The sequence below is a fragment of the Narcine bancroftii genome, chromosome 1 (genome assembly GCF_036971445.1).
Source record: "Narcine bancroftii isolate sNarBan1 chromosome 1, sNarBan1.hap1, whole genome shotgun sequence".
Classification (NCBI taxonomy): Eukaryota; Metazoa; Chordata; class Chondrichthyes; order Torpediniformes; family Narcinidae; genus Narcine; species Narcine bancroftii.
In genome coordinates this window covers 490,729,811-490,736,791 of record NC_091469.1, presented here as the reverse complement: position 1 = coordinate 490,736,791, position 6,981 = coordinate 490,729,811, and the positions used below count along the sequence as shown (strand labels likewise).

At 43.3% G+C, this 6,981-nt stretch overlaps 1 protein-coding gene across 3 annotated transcripts in view; it reads left to right on the top strand.

Annotated features, from left to right (window-relative positions):
- The first annotated feature begins 3,845 nt into the window (after positions 1-3,845).
- The window catches only part of zftraf1 (zinc finger TRAF-type containing 1), a 112,163-nt gene continuing 109,027 nt past the window's right edge, over positions 3,846-6,981 (top strand). For 2 of the 3 annotated variants that reach the window (XM_069915125.1, XM_069915126.1), the window contains exon 1: positions 3,846-4,116. The gene's annotated coding sequence lies outside the window, so the exon portion shown is untranslated. The remainder of the gene's footprint in view (positions 4,117-6,981) is intronic. The other variant, XM_069915127.1, reaches the window with a different exon arrangement.

The following is a 6,981-nucleotide window of genomic DNA, read 5'->3' as shown; positions in this document are numbered from 1 at the left end:
CTCTGAGTTGCCCCTTGTCCCTTGCCGGGCAACCACAACTCCCCTTTCCATTTGGATTGCGAAACTGCTTGCAAGCGTCAACTGATTTCGCAGTGATGGTTATTCTCTCCCACCCAACCCCCTCCAGAAAATACTTTCATCTTCACATATAACAAAGCTCACCTTCTTTTTTTCCCCCCTTACTTCCTTTCTTCCCTTTTCTTTCCCTTCTTTAGTTCTTATACATTATTTTTACATCTTTATATGTATTTTAATGTCATTCTTCGTTCTTGTTACATCTCTTCATCTCTCCTTCTGTCCTGCAGGCGTTCTGCAAATTCTCGTGCTTCCTCTGGATCCGAGAACAGTCTGTTTTGCTCCCCTGGGATAAATATTTTAAACACAGCTGGATATCTTAACATAAATTTATAACCTTTTTTCCATAGGATTGATTTTGCTGTAATAAACTCCTTCCTCTTTAGGAGCTCAAAACTTATGACTGGGTAAAAAAAAATTTTTTGACCTTTGTATTCCAATGGTTTATTGTCTTCTTTAATTTTATTCCTTGTCCGCTCCAGTATATTTTCTCTTGTTGTAGATCTCAGAAATTTTACTAAAACGGATCTTGGTTTTTGATGTATCTGTGGTTTTGGGGCTCGTGTTCTGTGTGCCCTTTCTATTTCCATTCCTTCCTGTATTTCTGGCATTCCCAGGACCTTTGGGATCCATTCTTTTATAAATTCTTTCATATTTGTGCCGCCTTCATCTTCCTTTAGGCCCACTAACTTTATGTTGTTCCGTCTACTATAATTTTCCAACATATCAATTTTCTGAGCTAACAACTCTTGTGTCTCTTTAACTTTTTTATCACTTTCTTCCAATTGTCATTCACTTCCATTTCTACAGCCATTTCTCATTCTTCCACATTTTCTAATATTTTCCCTATTTCTGTCATGACCAGCTCTATTCTACTCGCTTTTTCTTTTGTACTTTTCATTTCACTAAATTCTAATGTCACCCATTCTTTTAATGTTCTCATTTGTTTTAGAAGTTTTTAAAAATCTATATTCTGTCCATCTATTTTACCTTCTATTTCTGTGTAGATCTTGGTCTTCTTCCTCTTCTGTGTCTGCACCTATGTTTGTATCTTCTACTTCTCTTTCTTGTATCTGTGTCTCTTCTGACTTTCCTATTGAGTTGCTTGTCTCACTTTGCTGGGCTTCTTCTTGTTTGGCTTCTTGATGTTGGTCCTCTTCTTCTGGGCTAGTCATCTGTTGGGCCTCCTGCTGCTGTTCTTCTTTCCTATCACTCCCTTTCCTGTTGCTTTCCTCTTCTTTCAGATGAGAGCCCTGGAATCGGGCATCCCTCAGCTGGTCGCGCTGCGTTTGCTCACTCCTCAGCTGGGCCCCCCTCCCGTCGGTGTTCTCTTTTTCCTTAGTGAGCGCACTGTGCATGTGCGACTCATCGCGCATGTGCAGTTGCGCGCTTTTGTTTGGCTCAGAGAGCCATTTTTGCAGTCCAGCGGTCGGGAGGTCGCAACTCTGTGGGGTCGTTGCTAACCTTGGAGAACGGGCTCTCTTCTCCACCACGGCTCCCTGTTTCTTCATGCAGGTAAGCTCTTCTCCTTTCTCTTCTGGCGTATTTTCTTCTTTTTTCCCCGTTTTTACTTTTTCCTTCTTGGGTGCCATTTTCTTTCTTTTCTCTACAACTTTATCTTTTATTTGTTATGTTTTGTATTCTCCTACCGGCCACTACTCCATCACGTGACTCCTCCAGGATAATTCATTCTCTGCGGCTTTGATATTCAGACGTGATCATTTGACTTCAGAAGGCTTCCATTTATTTTATGAGGGGTTTTCTGAGGAATTACTTTCTCAGGACAGCCAGAAAATGCAAATTACTATGTTTAACGCAATAATCAACCCTCTTGGTCCTCTTTGACATTCACAAGGATCATTGCCTTAATCAGTTGGATCTTGACCTGCGAATAAAAGGCTTTACCCCTTCCCATAGATTTTCTCAAGGCGTAATTGGGAAAGCAAATGGAATGTAGGCCACTAATGCTAGTGGCATTGAATTTAAGAGCAGGGAAGTCCTGCTGCAACTGTATAGGGGACTGGTGAGGTTGCATCTGGAGCATTGTATTGTATGTAGTTCTGGTCTCCTTGCTCAAGAAAGGATATGGACTTTGGAGGCAGTGCAGAGAGGTTCACCATGTTGATTCTGGGGATGGTGAGGTTAGCCTGTGAGGAGAGATTGAGTTACCTGAACTTCAGAAAAATGAGAGGGGAATCTTCATAAAAAGCATATCAAATGATGAGAGGTGAGACTAGAAGTGGGAGACAGAGCCTCATGATGTGGGGGAGTAGGTTTATGACTGAGATGAGGAGGAATTGCTTTTCCCAGAGAATGGTAAATGTGTGGAATTTGCTGTTCAAGAAAGCAATAGAGGCTTCTTCATGACATATGTCAAAGAAGCAGAGAGGTTTTTTTGCGCAATAGGAGAATTAAGGAGTTGCGAACTTGTTAAATTGTGGAACAGGTTCAGTGGGCCAGATGCCTGCCTTCTGCTCCTATTTCGTACAATCTTATGTTAAGGATCAAAATGAAACTGCTATTGTTTCTCCGCTAAAGCAATGTTTTCCTGAAGATCGATTATGATGTGCGACAATTTACACAGTCCCACATATAGGATAAATTCTACTTACAAATGAACACTTCATTCACTCTGGTTCAGTGGACCACGAGCTATTTGATTCCACCTGCTCCCACGTTCTTGTGTGCATCTGTGGTGCAATATTCAGTTCCTAATTTCGGACAACATGCCCCTGCCATGCATTGGCCCAGATTGTATTTCCTCTTTGTTAAGATTAGTGACTGGCTAAGTTTGAGTTTTATTCTTTTTCTGTCAGTGTCGTCCCAACTCCCATTTTTTCAGATGATCTCTGCCTAGCAACGTCTTGACACCAGTAGCTTCGTGAGACAGCTTTTCAAGTCCTGATCATTAGTTCGGTTGTCTCCTGTGATCATAGGAAATGTAGTAAGACTATTTGATAAATTCTGCAGCAGAAGGCCATCCGTTCTGTTCTCCTTTCCTGCCGGCAGTTTTTATCACTGCCCTTTGCATCTGTTTACAGTAAGTAGCCTCTAAACATGCAACTCTGCATTTATCTAAAGTGAGCTCAGTTCTTTTGGCAGTGGTGTAGGGTGTTCCACAGGAGAGAATACCTTGAATAAAATGTATTTATGACGAAAGTTTCATTTTGCAAATTCTCATTGGTTTTCTTGGATTTCTGATTAATTTTTTTTTAAATTATAAGTTTTTTGACAAACAGGCCCTTCTACCCAATTAGCCTACAGCCGCGGTACATTTTCTTGGGGTGGAAGGAAACCCATGCAGACACGGGGAGAGCGTATTAACTCCTTACAGACAGCGTGGGATTCGAACCTGGGGAGGAATTTAAAGGAAGGGCTCGGGCCTGAAATGTCGGTAGTGTCTTCACGTTCTATGGACGCTGCGAGACCAGCAGAGTTCCTCCAGCATTTCTGTATTTTTTTGACTACAACTGGAAGCATCTTTACAGAAATCTTTTGCCCCGGGGTTAAATGTGACCTCCTCCCCCCCCCCCCCCTGCCTGATCCCTGCAAAACTGTACTAAATCAAACTGGAAAGTAGCGCTTGGAAGATGTGGCCTTGCATAACGGAAATTCATAATCTGGACAAGAGATAATCAGTTCATTGTGAATATTGCTTACATGAAAACATGACATTGTTTCTTTCAAATAATACCAACCAGTTTTAGAGTGAATCTGTGAAGGTAATCACTCAGATAACATTGCAGCCAGATGAGCAATTCCATGTCATTCGTTAACCAATCCAGTCTCAACGCAAACTAAGTCGTGAGGGTGAAGTATTGTAAGTGTACACAAGGACGGTGTGCAGAAGCTGTAAGATGACTGGGATTTCAGTTGAAATATCCTCTGGAATCAATGAGAGATGACGAAGCAGCATAAACTAGTGGGGTCAACTCTGTTCTGAAACATCCACATTATAAAAGAGATGTTGGCGATCTTGATCATGGAACCTGTCCAAGTGTATCCAAGGACGTTGTGAGAAGCTGGGGAAGAATTTCTGAGGTATTTGTATCATTGCTTGCTGTGATTGAGGTACTGGCAGACAGGAGGGTGGTTAATGTGCCTTTATTTAAGAAGGGTTGTAAGGATGAGTCTGGGAAGTCTACAGGATGACCAAAACGTCAGTGGTGGGAAAGATACCAGAGGGGATTCTGAGAGACTGGAACGATCTGCATTTGGGAAGGCAAGGGAGTTTCACAATAGTTTTGTACGTGAGGAAACTTTAAAAAAAATCAGTGTATTGATGACAAGGTGCTAGACAACATAAACATGAACTTGAGCATGGTCTTTGACAAGGTCATGCATGGCAGCCTGGTCAGGAGGTGAGATCACACCAGATCCAGGATGAGCTAACCAATTAGAAACTATTCTAATTCGGGCCCACAGAACTAGAGATGATTTGTACTGGTAAATGTTCTTGGTGGGAGAATTATTGATAGGTTTTCAATTTTGCACCTACAGTAATTAGGAAAGTTTCGTTTGGTGTGCTGAGCCTTTGTGCTACATAGCTCTGCGGGTCAGAGATTTAGTAAGATATCTTCTGGCTATCCATCCCATAGGATGATGAAGGTTCCTTTCAGTCAGTTTGTGGGGTTTGATATAAGGATACCCCACTCCTCAGAAAGAAACACCGTGTGCGTGAATGGATTTAGGTGAATAAGGGTTGCCCAGGTCCAGACCCAGCTTCTTGACATCCCCTCCCGGATCTAGCGTCACGGTGAGATCCAGGACACCTGGGGGAAGTTCTGTTGCAGTGAATTGCCAGACCAAGCTTCGATGCAAGGGATCCTTTTCTGCACTTCACAGCACGTGTTTGTTCGATGGCTGTTGACCCTACGAGAGGCTTTGTCCACCCTTTGGTCTTGTTTTTCATCCTGCCTGATATTTAGCTACACTCCTCATCAGGCTAACCTGCTGGGGGAGCCGGTTTAGTCGTCAACCACGCGACAGGTAGTACTGGGTTATGTGGTACCAGTAGCACTCCGAGTGACCCGATGAGTCGTTAGAGAACTACAACACAGTACAGGGCCTTTGGCCCACTGTGTTGTGCTGACCTAATAACCTACTCTAACCACTGCATAACCCTCCATTTTTCTCAGTTCCATGTATCTATCAAATAGTCTCTCAAAAGATCCTGTTGTACTGGCCTCCACCATCATTGCTGGCAGCACATTCTGTGTGGAAAAACTTGTCACACATCCCCCCCTGTAGTTACTTCCAGGCACCTTTTTAAAAAAAACTATCTTCTTTCTTTGGCTTGGCTTCGGGGACGAAGATTTATGGAGGGGGTAAAAAATCCACGTCAGCTGCAGGCTCGTTTGTGGCTGACAAGTCCGATGCGGGACAGGCAGACACGGTTGCAGGGGAAAATTGGTTGGTTGGGGTTGGGTGTTGGGTTTTTCCTCCTTTGCCTTTTGTCAGTGAGGTGGGCTCTGCGGTCTTCTTCAAAGGAGGTTGCTGCCCGCCAAACTGTGAGGCGCCAAGATGCACGGTTTGAGGCGTTATCAGCCCACTGGCGGTGGTCAATGTGGCAGGCACCAAGAGATTTCTTTAGGCAGTCCTTGTACCTTTTCTTTGGTGCACCTCTGTCACGGTGGCCAGTGGAGAGCTCGCCATATAACACGATCTTGGGAAGGCGATGGTCCTCCATTCTGGAGACGTGGACTCGATGCTGTCGACCTCTGCCATCTCGAGTACTTCGACGTTAGGGATGAAAGCGCTCCAATGGATGTTGAGGATGGAGCGGGGACAACGCTGGTGGAAGCGTTCTAGGAGCCGAAGGTGGTGCCGGTAGAGGACCCATGATTCGGAGCCGAACAGGAGTGTGGGTATGACAACGGCTCTGTATACGCTTATCTATGTGAGGTTTTTCAGCCCCATCTATAACCACCCTCTACATTCTTTGGGCATATCAATTATGTATCTTACTTTCTGCATGACCCTTGTATTGGGAACTTTATTAAGCCCCTTACTGAAATGCATATACACTACATCCACCGCTCTACCATCATCAGGGTTCTTTGTTGCATACTCAACTATGTCCCCTCATGTTAGACATTTCAGTCTGGGGGGAAGGGTGTAAAGAAAGCCTCTGGTCATCCACATGATTAATGCTTCTCCTCATCTAGTACACTTCTATCAGGTCACCCTTCACTCTTTGTCACTCCAAGGAGAAAAGGCCAAGTTCACTCAACTTCTCAAAAGGCATGCTCTCCAATCCAGGCAATGCCTCTGCACCCTCTACAGTACCCACATCCTTCCTGTAGTGAGGTGACCAGAATTGAATGCAATATTCTAAGTTGGGTCTAACTGAGGGCTTCCATAGCTGCAACATTACCTCATAACCATATAACGTACCGGTTCACTTGAACAACTCCACTAGCTATGAATATGGACCAATGGTTAATGAAGGCCAACACACCATATCCCTTTCTAATGACACAATCAACCTGTGCAACAACTTTGAGTGTCTTATGGATGTAGACCCCTAGATCTCTGTTTGTCCACACTGCTCAGAGTCTTCCCATTAACATTGTATTGTCTTCAAATTTGACCTACCGACTTGATCCACTGCATTAAACTCCATCTGCTACATCTCTGCATCCTATCAATGTCCCTCTGTACAAATTTATACAAAGAAAATAATGTTTGGAATTGATGTCCATGACACAAGCCAAGTTGTGAAGACTTTTTTTAAAAATGCAAAAAATAATGGAATAAAAATGGCTAGCAGGAAAGATTTGAAGTGGACATTTTATATAGATTCCAGTTATCTATAAATGGGAGCAAGTTTGATGCTGGATTAAGGAAACATAAAGGTTTGTGAATAAATAATACCGTGGCCAATGACAAATCATTTGTGGCTTT